The following is a 14,438-nucleotide window of genomic DNA, read 5'->3' as shown; positions in this document are numbered from 1 at the left end:
TAGCTCTTACTAGTGCCATTGCCATCAGTGTTTTTGTTACCCGCACTGTTCATTTTAGTTAATATCCTTCTTGATGTAAATAAGTCATTACTCAAACAGTCTCTAACTGATGGTCATGCAATTGGTTCTAACACTTATTATCACAAATACTACTGCAGGGAGGGGCACCTGGGTGGCTCAGTTGGTTAAGTGTCCGACTTCGATCAGGTCATGATCTCATGGTTTGTGAGTTGGAGCCCGGCGTCAGTCTCTGTGCTGACAGCTCGGAGCCTAGAACCTGCTTTGGATTCTATGACTCCTTCTTTCTCTGCCACCCCCCTAAATTGTGCTCTGTCTCTCAAAAAATAAATAAATGTAAAAAAAAAAATGCTACTGCAGGAAACAGCGTTACACAAATATGTCATCACTTGTTTTCCTCTCTACAGAGTCCCAGAAATGGAACTGCCAGATCAAAATATTTGCACATTTCTAATTTTGCTAATTCCTGCCTAGTTACCCTGAAGAGAAAATGTAGTCGGTCATATTCCCCGTGTTTTATGAGAACATTCTTTTCTCCACTGTTTTGCCAAAATTGGATAGTACTTACCTACCATTTCTTTTGAACCTATTTTTGCTAACATTTTTATAGACCTCGAGTGGGAAGGCGTTCTGTGCATGACACCAAACCCAGAATACTTCCATGAAAAGAGCTATTAATATGACTATATATACACTTATATTCAGGGTACAAACAATAAACTTTAAATTTACATACATGTACATATGTGGCAAAAGAATTATTTTGTGTTTGGGACATAGCTTTATCAAAGTTATATATACTCATAAGTTTATTTAGAAAAACAGCAATCCTCCTTTACTACTCTTTGACTTTTAAATTGTAGACGTTATCTCTCTTTCACATACTCCTCCATCAACACCCACACACCCAACACACCTTCCCTGGCCTTATCCTCCAATATATTTGTATCATAATTTGATGGGTCAATTATTATATTATTTAAACTGTGTAAACTCTATATTCAGTTGAGCCACGTAGGATACAAATAGCAGGAACAAAAGACCAGTGTCTTCAGGGGCTCTTTTTCTTTCAACTTTTTCCATGTTTACTTACTTATTTTGAGAGAGAGAGAGAGAGCACAAACAGGGGAGGGGCAGAGAGAGAGGGAGAGAGAGAGAATCTCAGCTAGGTTCTGCACTGTCAGGGCAGAGCCCAACACGAGGCTGGAACTCACCAACCAAGAGATCATGACCTGAGCTGAAACCAAGGGTCCCACACTTAATGGGACTGAGCCACTCAGGCACCCCAAGGACTCTTTTTTTAGTGGATTAAGCTGAAGTTTATTTGCTCTTTGGTCAAGCACCCTCCCCGCCCCTCCTTTTCATATTCCAGGGAAGTACAGGATCTAGGTCTGATTGGCTCAGCTTGGGTCAATGCCCTCTCCTGGAGCAAACGAAGGCAGAGGACCTTCATGAACAGTACCAGCAAGGCGTTACCCAAAGAAAGAGCAATAATTCCAAGAACAAAAGAAGAAAAATACTGGGGTGCTGGGTAGGCAACAGCAAAGACAAGAAGAAAACTGTATCACTCTGCAATGGGTATATGTAGCAGAATACAGATCCAGGGTGAGGGGAAGGAGTTTTGAGAGATGTAAGCCTTGGGTATGCTCTATGGACTGAAGTCACACACACCTATGTGGGGCTGCCAAGGGGCGGGGAGCTGAGGAGCATCTGCCCGTCCTAACCCAAGGAGACTGGTGAGGGGCTGTCCTGGTCACTCAGCTTGAGTTAGAACAGTTCAGGTGGGAAAAGAAAGGGAAGGGCATCTTCTCCTTGAAGAAAAGTCTGGAGCTCAGATCTTGGTAGGGAGTGAGGCTATGGTTGGTCAGATAAGGGTACTAAAATCTATGTGTAAATGCAGTTCCATTAAAAGAATCGCTCTAGTAAAGGAGGAGGGGATCTAAAAGGAAGGTCTGCGATCCTATGGAGAAAGCCCATTGAGTAACCGTGACTCTGGTCCCCTTGCCTAGTCTCCTGGCCAGGCCCTCAGACTCCCTGTTCTGGAAGGGCACAGTCTGCTCAGCCACCACATGTCCAGCAAGGACTGTTCCCTGGCAATCTTCATGGTCTTGGGTGCCATGACCCTCTCTAGGCCCGCTATTGCCAGCAGTCCTCTTGCAAGGCGAGAAAAGGAAGGGGAAGTCTACTTGCCAGTTAATGCCAAGGAATCCAACAAGGTCCTGATTTGGTTCCCAATAACTTGCAGGTCTATTTACCCTCCTACTCTGACCCCCACAATTAATGAAAAGAAACTGCAAGGACAAACGCCAGCCAAGCAGGTTCGGGCTTTCCAGGTAGAGCCGAAATTCTCTCCCCCACACGTGGGAGCACTGTAGAGGGAGCCGGAAGGGGCAACCGAACCAGTGCGTGAACTCGCCCTCGGAGGGCGCCCCTTCTCTTTCCTACCTCCTTACTTTTCTCGTCCACGCTTTCCCGTTTCTCCCCACCCGCCCTCGGGCCCTCACCCCCTTGCCTTTCAGACCCTCAAAGCGAGCCCTTGAAAAACAGTAGCATTTTACAGTCCTTTGTAAACCGGTGGAATCCCCAAAAGTAAGAGAGATCTGGCGGCTTACACTTTCACTAACTATGACGTCCTTCAGAAATCCCAGATTTTTTCTACCGAGTAGAGGAGAACGAGCGTGTTTCCATCCGGTATCATCCTAAGGCGCCTTCAGTCCGTGGAGCAGAGTCGCAGCAGGACGGAGGGGCAGAACTCGGAGCTGGTCCGGCTCCTGTCACTTTTGTCCCGCGCAGGAGTCCCGTGGGAGGCGGCGGGTCAGGCACCAAGAATCCCCGGCCAGAATCTCCCTTTGGGGCAGAGTTGAGGGTTTTCCGCACGAGGGCCACGGACTGAAGCACGTATTTCAGGACAACTGCGACCCCCACTGGCCTCATCAGAGACTCTGGACTCTTCTGGTAGGTGGTAGGAAAGGAGCCGCGGAAACTGAAATGAAATGGCACCCGACCTTCTGCTAGAACCCACGACCCGAAACTTCAGTGTCACCACCGCCCGGCTGAGGTAAGACACGCCGTTTCGCACGTAAGTTGCCCTCTACGGGTGCAGGCCGATCGGTGCCAGTACGGGACGCGCCGCGCGACGTGCGTCGCGGTGCAGGATTCAGTGGCCGCGGCCGGTGGCTTTCACCCCGAGGCCCGAGGGTGAGCCCGACGAGGGGCGGCGCTGGCCGGGTCTCCTCGCCGTGGTTGCAATGCTTGTGCGGGGCGCGCCGCTCTGGGAACCGGGCTCGTTGGTCCCCGAGTCCGGAAGCGGCGGCGGAGCGCGGAGGACGCGGCGGCGGGAGCGGGAGCGGGAGCGGCGCGCGTGGTCCCCGGAGTTTCCCTCCCCGGCCCGAGGGCAGCGGGAGCGGGAAGGCTCGTGTTCCTCCTCGCGGGGCCTTGGAGCAGAGAGTAAAAGGTGGCCGCGGCTCGGCCCACAGGGACAGGTTCCACCGAGACTTGAACTCGGATCGCTGGATTCAGAGTCCAGAGTGCTCACCATTACACCATGGAACCGCCGGGGACGCGACCGGCTGCCTCTCCGAGGTGTGCGGAGGCCCTTCCTCCGACCGGCGTTCCCGGCCGCGCCTCCTGCCGGGCTCTGCTCGCCTCGGGGGTCCGAGCTCTGCTCCCCCGCCCGCCAGGGGTCGCCCCGGGCCACGTTCTGCGGCCGCTCTGTCGGCTGGCGTGTAGGGGACCGAGATCGGGTCCCTTGGTCGCGGGGGGGGGGGGGGGGGGGGCGGGGAAGCGGGTGGAATCAGCGAGAGGGATGGGCTTTGGGGGCCTCCCCCGAGTGCACCTGCTCTGCCTGGATTACCAGTTTCCCGCCAGAAAAAAGTGTTCCCTTCCTTTGCTTTGCCGTTGTCTTCTTCCCACTGCCCCGGGAACCCTGGTGCTCCTCGAACCGGACGTGGGGCGTCCTGGGGTTCCAACACCTCCCCTTCCACTCCGGATCCTATTTCCTTCCCGTCTTTCTCGCTGTCTTTCCTCACCAGCTCTCTCAGCTCTTCTTTCTCCAGCTCTCTCAGTCTCCTTTCCTTCCTCCTTGGCCACTGCTCCGTTTCCTTCTCTTCGCTCCCCCTTCCCCAAACCACCCCGGCCCAGGCCAACGTAGGAATGGGCTGCCCGGCCTGAGAGGACGATGAGGAAGGCAGTTCTCTCTGGTCAGGACTTTATGGGGGTCTGTGCTGGGGAGGCGGAGTGAGGTGGTCCCAGCGGAATGGCGAAGGTCCACAGCCGGTCCTCCAGGTCCTGGGCAGGACGGGCTGATCGAAGGCGACTCGGTGCCGGGGGCGACCCCAAATAAGCAAGGCTACCTCTGACCTCCCATGTCCAGGGAATGGAGACCTCCGGGCGACCTCGTCCTTTGCCAGCCGTTAAAAAAGTTGTTTTTTTTTCTTTTCCCATCAATGTCTATTTATTTTTGAGAGACAGAGCACGAGGGAGGGGCAGGCAGAGGGAGACACAGAATCCGAAGCACAGCCCGACACGGGGCTCGAACCCATGGAGCTGTGAGATCATGGCCCCAGCCGAAGCCGGACGCTTAACCGACTGAGCCACCCAGGCACCCTCTTTGCCACCCGTTTTAAGTGAAAGGACCACGGCACCTCCTTGTGGTCCCTTCAGGGGGACCTGGGGTTGGCATCACCTAGGATGCTGCAATTTCTTGTCGGAAGAAAACGAATCCAAGCTTCTCAGTTAGACGTAGAAGGTCCACTCGAACCGAGCCCTTACCAAGCAACCGTCCCCGCCTGTTCTCCTGGAGGGGTCGGTAGCCGCAGAGCCGGAGCCGGCCACTCTTGGCCTCCGTCGTGGAGCCGCTGCCGAGTGCCGGCACGAGGGCTTCGGGCCGAGTCCCAGCGCCGCGCAACACTTTATCTTCTGTGTGTGGTGCGCCCAGCGCAGCCTCGCCCCAGGGAGAGCTCCAGGGTCCAAAGAGTCAAATCAGACGGCGTTGCCGGCTTCATTCGAGGACAGGGTCCTCTCTCCATTATGAATCGGATTCAAACGGAAGCTGCCAGGGCCCCTGTACACCACCCCATGAGCAAGGTTCACCACCCACGACCTGCGGTGGTGTGGTCAGGTGTAAGTAGGTGACAGCATTTTCCCCTGGCTCATTCCTCGGTGGCTGTATTTGCATCTCTCTCTCTCTCTCTCTCTCTCCCTCTCTCTCCCTCTCTCTTTCTCTCCCTCTCTCTCCCTGTCTCTCCCTCCCCTCACTTGGTCGTCCCACCTTCACCTTCCTCTTCTTCAACTTTTCGGGTTCACCCCTCCTTCCAACCCGCAGGTGTCCGCGCAGACGCGAGGCCGCCGCAAGGTCCCGGATGGAGGGCTCAGTGCGATTACAGGTGGTGCCTTCTAGACATTTCCACTGTCAGGACATTTGCAGGATTCAGCTACCAGTGTAAAAGTTTTAAACAACGATCACTTTTAAAGTCTTTCACATCCTCCCATTCTGGGGTCCCTTTTAGAACTAAAACCTAATAGTCCACAGTGACATTTTTGGTCCCTCCCAGCACCCTGCCGCGGAACACATCCTTCACCGAGCATTTATTGGGCGCCTACTAGGTACCAGACCCTGCAGTGCGCAAGGGGCTGCATGGTGGGCAGACCCCAGGTCCTGCCCGATGGAGGTCTGGTCCGGAGGCACTGAGAGGCGGCAGCGCGTTGTGCGACACAGGCCAGCTTGTCCTTCCACAGTCCGGGACCAGGCCGAGGGACTCGCGGTGAGTGCGACGGGTGGCGTGCAGTGAAGAATGGCAAATGGATGACTTTGGCCCAAGAAGCTGTCGTCGTCACGTGGAGCGGGGCCTCTTGTGGGGGAGGCAAGGGGCAGGCTGGGAGGACCCAGGGCCTGGCATGCGGCATCTAGTGGCCACTTGCTAGTGTCAGTGCCCAAATACGCCCGATATTAAGACTCAGCGTCTCCAGCACCAGCTGGCTTTGAGTGTGTTTTTGGCAGAGGATGGAGGGGATGGGGAGCAAGTTCTCACCCATGGCAACGCTGAGATTTTGTAACACCCGATCTCAGTGGTATAATGAGCGGGTATGGCTGGCAGTGGAAAGGTTGGTGGTTCCAGCTCATCGTGGGAAGTTCTAGTCTTCACTGACCTTTATTTTCCTCTGGCTTTCAGTTCTCAGAACTTATCAGAGCTTCTCGAGCTGTTTTTTTTTTTTTAATTTTTTTAATGTTTTTATTTATTTTTGAGACAGAGACAGAACAGGGGAGGGGCAGAGAGAGAGAGGGAGACACAGAATCCAAAACAGGCTCCAGGCTCTGAGCTGTCAGCACAGAGCTCGACAGAGCCCAGTCTCACAGACTGTGAGATCATGACCTGAGCTGAAGTCAGATGCTTAACCGACTGAGCCACCCAGGTGCCCTTGAGCTGCTTTTATCTTTCAGGCAGCGACCTCACTCAGCAGCTCTGATTCACCCCTACCCTCCCTTTTGCTTTGGGGTGCAGGTGGGGCAACTGCGGAGTCTCAGTCGTCCTGAATTCACTTGGTTCTGTCCTGTGGGATGGTTTCTCCCCATCCTTACCAGATGCCTCTGGTCCCTCTGCGCCATCTGAAGACCAGAGGCCACCTTGACCTATCTGACGGGACATTTGGATTCCAGGGGGACTGCTGGGCCTAGAGGCTGAAGGCACAGGCATCAGAATCACCCACTGGTCAGTCTCTAGGTTGGTGCACTTCATCACTCAGTATTAACCGCACCATCACAGGATGCCACAAACGCTTTGGGTTGAGGGTGTCATGTCCTTACTTTTTTATTATTTTTATTATCAATAGATAATAATGTTATTAAGTATAGATAATAGATAATATTATCTATTATCTATTAGATAATATTATCTATTATCTATTAGATAATATTATCTATTATCTATTAGATAATATTATCTATTATCTATTAGATAATATTATCTATTATTATATATTAGATAATATTATCTATTATCATATATTAGATAATATTATCTATTATTATATATATTATTATCTATTCTATATTATTATCCATTATTATTATCTAATATTAGTATCTAATATTATTATCTATTATCTAGTAGGTAGTAGATAATAATAGATGTTATTTTTTAAAACTAGAAACTTGGAATTCTCTGTCTTCTTCTTTCTCTCTGCCCCTCCCTCGCTTGTGCTCTCTCTCAAAAATGAATAAACATTTTTAAAAAAACTAAAGTGAATGTAAATAACAGAACTATAGAACTGGGATAAAAGATTTGTCCCCAGAAAGGCCCTTCTGGTATTTTTAACAGTGGAAATATCTACATTTGATCCAAAGGCCTCTGAAATTTACTAATTAATTTATTTTTAAGTTGAGCTTTTAAAACATTTTTTAAAACTTTTATTTAATCATTTTGAGGGAGAGAGAGCATGAGCAGGGGAGGGGCAGAGAGAGATGGGGAGAGAGAGAATCCCAAGCAGGCTCCAAGCTGTCAGCGCAGATCCAGATTTGGGGCCCAAACTCACAAACCATGAGATCATGACCTGAGCTGAAACCAGAAGGTGGACCCTTAACCACCTGGGACACCCAGGTGCCCCTTTAAGTTGAACTTTTAATTTCAGTGTCCCCTGAATTTCAGATGTGGGTTCCTGGAGGGTATGACTCCACAGGGAAGCTTGTAGCCAAGGCCTGTGTGGTGTGTCTGCTGCCATCAAGCGATGAGGGAGTTTGGGAAAATCTCCTCATCTCTCTGGGCCTCAGTTTCCTTATCTGTAAGATAAGGTTGTCATTCAACTTCTCCAAAGTCCCTTGCTGCTCCGTCTCTCTGAGAGCACGAGGGACTGAGGTGCCTGTTAAACGTGTTCTGGGGACTGTGGCTGAGACCTGACTTGGTCCCTTGTCTGTGTGTCTCCTGCAGGAGCCCGGCTGAGCCCACACTGGAAACAGAGGACCGAGGGAGCCTATGGAAGACAGAAAATCAGCAGGTGTGGAGCATGAGAATAACCCAGAGAAGGACAAGGTAATGGTGGAACGGTGGTTGCCCAAGGACCTGAGAATACGGGCAAGTTGAGCTCAGAACAATCTGGAGAAACTGAGGAATGCGTACAGTAGCATCCAACCCTGCAAGGAGCAGCCTGAGGTGAGCAGTGAGGACTGGGGGTGTAACGCACTCCACAGTGAACGGTGCATCTGCCAGGGAGCCCCACAGGACGGACGGGGGTTGGTTTGCACTGCCGGGAAGCACCGTTTCTAAGGGTAGGATGGTGTGACCATGAGGCTCTGCCCCAGTCCCCGAGCTTCGACGTTGGAGCTGCCCTGACAGTGGATGGCCTCCAAGGAAGTGTGGGTTTGGAGGGATCAGTGGCGTTTGGATCAGATTTGGAGATGTCCATTCTTACCACAAATCGTTTTGCCCTAAGGCCAGGAGGGGCCAGGAGAGGGGACCCTTGCATCTGAAGTCATAATAGGAATAATATTCTTCTGAATTTCTGGTCAGGAATGTGGAAGGCTTTACACATAATATCTGTTGACCAGTGATTTTCTTGACTATTGGTTGAGTGCTTCATTTTCCTGACGCTGTGTTCAGAACTTGGAAATCAATACGGTTTCCCGAGGAGGACAAAGCAGTGGGAGAACGATGCAAACACAATGTGGTAGCTCTCCTGCACTGGGGTGTTGTGTTGTGACAGAGCAGAGGATTGGAGTGGGGGGCCAGGCCCAGGACATCTCTTCCCAATGACAGAGTGAGCCATTGAGAGGAATCCCCGAGGAGAACCCCGTCTTCATCAGAGCTCACCACAGGGCAGTGTCCTGGGACATGGAGAGGGTAGGGCAGGTTCCTCTCTGAGGGAGGGGATTCGCTACCTCTTGGGAGAAAGCAGGGGACCCCTGACTGGACATTTGTGACTGGAATGGTGTTGAGATGGTCAGAGATTGGCAGCAACTTGTATTTGATCAGTGAAAGGAAATCCCTGAGGGCCTCCTCAGTGCTTGGCTCAGTGCTAGGAACCCCGAATACAGTGGTGGATAACACATTCTCCCAACTGTCCTGGGGCTCTCAGTCTAGTCAACAGGAAGTCATGAGAAAAAAGTGTAGTGGTGGTGGGTTCCTTGGAGGAAATGGCCAAAGCTGCCTGGTGATGACCTCGGTGATTGTTCTGGTCTCCCTCTGTGTTTTCCAACAGCTGGGTGACCTGTCCTGCCCAATGACCCAGGGCCTCAGCCAGATTTCAGCCTCCTGGGATACAACAGACACCTGGGTTCTATGTTGGTCCAAAGCAGTCAACACTGCCAAGGTCTCCAGAGGAAACGGCTGGTATCTGTAGCTATTACCCACTATGTCTTGGCCAGCTGGAGAAACAGAGGCAACTTCCCTAAGTCTTACAGGGTCATCCTCTCCATAATGACCAGTGATGACCCATCTCCTCTAAGTTAAATGCTTTCCAGATTTCAATATTCTTTCTTCTCATCAAAAATAATGTAAATATTGCCCATGTTCCTACAATTGTAGAAGTGGGCAATTTTATCCTCAAATTGTAGATCAAGAACTAAAGTAGGAGGGAGTAAAGCAAGTTTATGAGGAGAAGGAAGGGGCCTGGGGCTAAATTCCTTGCTTTCTGGTTCCTCGTGGTTGATGAACACAATGACTTTTATACTCTTAGAAACAATAAAATAGTACCTCTGTTTTGCTCCTCTATGTACCCCATTCATTTGTCTCTTCTATAACAAATCTGCTTATCCAGACAACTTGGCACCTAAATTAGGTGAGCTCCATGAGTGCACTTACAGTGCCCCTGAGGGCAAAGCCAATTACACTGGGGGCTCCAGAGGGAAGTTATACAAACCCTTCCGAAAGAGAGCCTAAAGATGACTATTCCCAGGTAGCCCTGGTTATCTGTAGATGAGAACATCTATATGTGACCTGCTATTTCTGAACTTACTTGCAGAAAATCAAAATGGTCTTGAGGAAGGAAATGGACAACCCCCAATATGCCCCAGGTAACTCTTGAGGATTTCTGGGCTGTGAATTTTTCTAGTGGCACCTGGAGACCTTAGATCCAGGGAGAAACAGAAAGTATTGCATACAACCATTCCATCCATTCAGCAATGGCAGAATATCCCTTTGAAACATATCATCTATATTCACGTGGTAGTTGTGTAGGTCTCTATTTCTTACTCTCTCTCCTGTTGAGTAACCTACAGACAGTGGACACACATGAACTGACCCAACCCAGGGATTCTTGTAATCAGGTCTTCTCTCCTGCGTGGGTAAGACCCAGGTGAGATGCATATCAGCATTATGTCTGTTTGGCATCATCATGCTGGCAGGTTTTTTGATAGCAAGAGTGGAAATTGAAGAATAAATTCATGTTATATCACATGTTGAGAAAATGGTCCCTGTAGTCAGAATATCTAAGAGTCCATAAGGCCTCAGGAACTTTATTTACTTGGACACTCCATGTGAAAGTCAATGCAATGTAAACAGAAGGGTTGAAGCCACTATATGCTGTGTCCTGGGAGTCATGACTTTAACACACAGGGAGAGGTTAGTCTCCTCCTCCGTCACCTGCTTCTGAGGCCGGTACACAGAGTATCTGCTCTTCTGTCTCTCTCTACTCCTCATACAGGAGGAAAGATTTTTCCCTCCAAGGGGACAGCTACTTTGCTTTCTGCGACCACTCCCTTGCTTCCCATCAACACCAGCTAGGAAGCAACCATGGTGTCTGATCCTCCTGGTTTCATCTTTTGTCGTTCTTGCCCCACCTGGCACAGCATGGAGCTTCCGGAAGCTGAAAAGAAGGAAGTCCTCCAGGACACGCTGAATGAATGTGTTTTGACTCCTTCCATTGGCCAAGAAGGGCGTGGCTGCTACCAGCCTTACAGGGATGGCACATTCCCATCAGATGAACAGGAATTCAGCTCTGCTCTGGATGTAGCCTGTGAATGCTCCCATTCCAAAGGGGATGAAACTCCACCCGGTTCCCCAGGTAGCGTCCATAATCTTTCTTGCACACACCCTGTGTAGACCAAGAGATTTAATCCGCAGAAGTGGACCATGTACTCACAGTTTCCATTCAGGCTCTAGGATTGAGTTTGAAATAAGACATTCCATGAGTCAGTGAGCTTTGTTCGATTCATGTCTAAGCCATGGCACTTTTATGTCTGAGCCACCGCCCATCGCTTCTCTCAAGGTGGTCCTGCCAGACTCCTATACCTCTCTACCCCAGACACAGGAGGTCGCTATCAGACCTCCAAATTTTGGATTAATCTCTTATCTCTCTTGCCAGGCTCTGATTTCCATCCTTGAACCATGTTTTTGAATATCTATGGCCACCCAAGGCTGTTGGAAGCCTTTTCTATATCATGGGAAATGTCATGATCCAGGTTCACTGTCTCTACCTGGTCTGTCTCTTCCTTTTCTTCTTGTCTCAAGTCAGCTGAGAACCAGAACAGGACTACGTCTATCATACGTTGTATGTTTCTCTGCAGCAAGGCAGGGCCCTGGAACTTCCCGACCCCATGAACAGCCCCAGGTTCTCTGCAGCTTTGAAGATTATTTTGATTTGATGGTGTGTAGATTCCAATCGTCAGTTTAATCTCAATGGCTGATTCCTCAAAACCATTAACCTTCGGCAATTCAGATGCAAAAAGCCTGAACATTGCAGCAATGCTCTAGGAAGCAGCCAGGTCCTTCCCCAGGATCTCTGGGAAGAGGGATACATTTTCTGTGTGTGTAGATCTGTCTTAGGATATTGTGATGATGGCCTGTCATATCAGGGAGATTTATTTGCTCAAGAAAGAAATCCCAGTGATTTTTTCCAGGGCTGTACTGAATCCCTCCTGAATGACTTCTCTCACAATTACCTGTTATTACTCTGCTTATATTTCTGTCCTGTGCTACATGAGTGAGCATTTGTGGAGAGGAATCTGCTTAATGGAACTCTTTCTCCACCTTATTTGCAGAAAACAAAATTGATCACAAGGGGCTTACCAGCAAGCTGTGTATGGGAATCCATTCAGTCCTCACAGGGACACTCCCCACAGGTGTGCATGTCCTATGAGAGCGGAGAGTGCTGAGACTCAGAAAGGTCACTCCACTTTCCCAAGACCCCCGGCCAGTGCGCAGTGGGACATCAGACCCTCACCAGCTCAGGCTCTGTCCTCTGCTCTCCACTCGGTCCTGTCAGGGACTAAATGGGGATGGTGCTCACCCTTTCCTCTTTGCTTTTGTACCAAATTATTTGAAACAGTTATAAATGTAAAGAGAACAGTTGTGAGATGCCCCAACGACCCCTGTGACCCTGCAGGAGTGCCAGCTCCTACCCTGTCAGTGCACTTTGTGGTGTGAGCAGAGCCAGGGCTCATCCAGCCCCTCCAGGAGCTCAAGGTCTCCAGGAGACGCTCCATGAAAAGCAATCAGGGCTGAGAGGTCCCAGACGATTTCTGTTCTCACTAGGGTTCCCATGGTGGCTCTTCACTTGGCTGCCTGGCACCCTGGTCACCCTGCAGAGCTCTGTGTCAGAGACACTGACAGCCAGGTCTGGGTTTCCATGGGGGCAGGGATGGGACAGGTTAAGATGCGTCTCAGGAGGGTGATGTGTGTGACATGGCCTTGCATTAAGCCTGGGCCATGAGAGGCTATGAGGATGGGCGGAGATGAATGAAGGCAGCGTCTCCATTATGCACAGCCCGTCCCCGGTGCAGGTTCTGGTGGGAACGTGGGAACAGTGTGTGTGGGCTGTGATTTCCACAGGGGAGCTGCAGGAGTGCTGCCGTGCCCCATCCTCCCTGCACAGGGACCAGCATTGGAGAAACAGCTGAATCACAACCTACATTCCAAACTCATCTTTTATCCAGGGATTTTCCCCACCTGCCAAACTAATTATATTGGGCAATACTTCAGAAGTTTGATAAACTGTTTTCCCTTTTCTCCTGCAAGTGCATGAGTATTGTAAGCATAGATGTAATACTGCCTGGTAGTTGAGAAAAGAGCAATAAGATGCCATGAGGAAATTAGGAGTGATAATTTTGAACATTCTTAGACCTTCATTCAAAATAACAATGAGACTGGGAAATGCATCTGAGAAAGAAGGATCTTTATCACACAGGCCTTCCCAGGATAAGGGCAGCTGAATCTCTCAACACATACTTCCAAGCTTAGGGATTAACCTAGAGAGTCAGTAACACCACTCATTACCTGGCCCCTAAATAGCCAGGGGCCGGAGAATACTGTGGACTCCAGCTGGTTGGCATTGAGCCAGGTGTGGGAGCCAGAGGCCCCAGGGGGTCAGCACAGCCCATGCACTTAGAGGAGAGGACAGCAGGGAGGGCTTTTCAGGAGGGAACCCAGGTGAATGATGGCAGAAAGAGAGTGGGGATAGCTCAGAATGTGCCTGAGGTCTGCTGAGGACAGCTTGGGCTCCTGGGATTGGAAGGAAGGTGGCAAGATGTGGAGCGCCAGAGGAGGGGCTCTGGGGGAGGCGCAGTCACCACTGCAAGGGGGCAGACCTGGGTGAAGGTAGCATCCTGTGGAGGCTTGTGGTGAAGAGAAAGAATGAAGCGACTGGTAGATGTGAAAGGTACTACTGGGAGAAACCAGGATCCTAAGAGCAGAAGGCACACCCCGTCTCTCCTCAGACCTTTACATCTGTTAGAATGACTGCACCAAACAGAGATCCAGACACTGGTGTCCACTAAGCCACTCAGAGCACTCACTCGTTCCTACAGGGAACTTTGTTGCTCCTTCCAGAAAGCCCAGACACGTGAAAGGGAAAGTGGCATAGCAGACATGTATTCCAAGGTAACAGAAACAGAAACAGTCAAAGATTTCAGCTTACAGCCATCACAAAACCCAGGAAAACTATAAAAAATGACATTCTGGCCTGAATTTAATGTACCTAACGAAGCATTTGTAGATATGAAGAATATGAACCGTCACTTAAGAAACACACAACTCAAGGGGCACCTAGGTTGGCTAAGTCAGTTGAGTGTCTGACTTGGGCTGAGGTCATGATATCATGGTTCATGAGGTCAAGCCCCACATCGGGCTCGCAGCTGTCAGCACAGAGCCTGCTTTGGATCCTATGTCTTCTTCTCCCTGGCCCTTCCCCACCTGTACTCTCTCTAAAATAAGTAAAACATTTAAAAACAAAAAAAAAAGTTCTTCTTTAAAAAGAAACCACAACTTAAAAGAGAAATGGGCAAGAAATAAGAAATGAGAAACCAGAATTAGTAGAACTAGGAAAACCCTGAAGAAAGGAAATTCTCTGATAAAGAGGCTGATCGACAAGGGTCATAAGGGCAACATTTGTCCCAAATCATAGGAAACACTGAGTATAGAAATGAAAGCATCAAACAGAATGGAAATGAATAAAAGATATTGAGAAAGGAGCAGAGAGGGAGTCATAGATACCTG

At 50.0% G+C, this 14,438-nt stretch overlaps 1 long non-coding RNA gene and 1 other non-coding gene across 2 annotated transcripts; one reads left to right on the top strand and one right to left on the bottom strand.

Annotated features, from left to right (window-relative positions):
- The first annotated feature begins 2,963 nt into the window (after positions 1-2,963).
- Positions 2,964-9,728, top strand: LOC147578299 (uncharacterized). The gene is made up of 2 exons (XR_015255048.1): positions 2,964-3,076; positions 7,941-9,728. It is a non-coding gene; the product is annotated as an uncharacterized LOC147578299 (long non-coding RNA).
- TRNAQ-CUG (transfer RNA glutamine (anticodon CUG)) lies at positions 3,499-3,570 on the bottom strand. Its single transcript has one exon. It is a non-coding gene; the product is annotated as a tRNA-Gln (tRNA).
- Positions 9,729-14,438: the final 4,710 nt, after the last annotated feature.

Source organism: Puma concolor, chromosome C1, assembly GCF_028749965.1.
Source record: "Puma concolor isolate L17-30 chromosome C1, mPumCon1.1.hap2, whole genome shotgun sequence".
Classification (NCBI taxonomy): Eukaryota; Metazoa; Chordata; class Mammalia; order Carnivora; family Felidae; genus Puma; species Puma concolor.
Note: the sequence above shows the minus strand (reverse complement) of the source record. Positions and strands in the feature narration are given on the sequence as shown.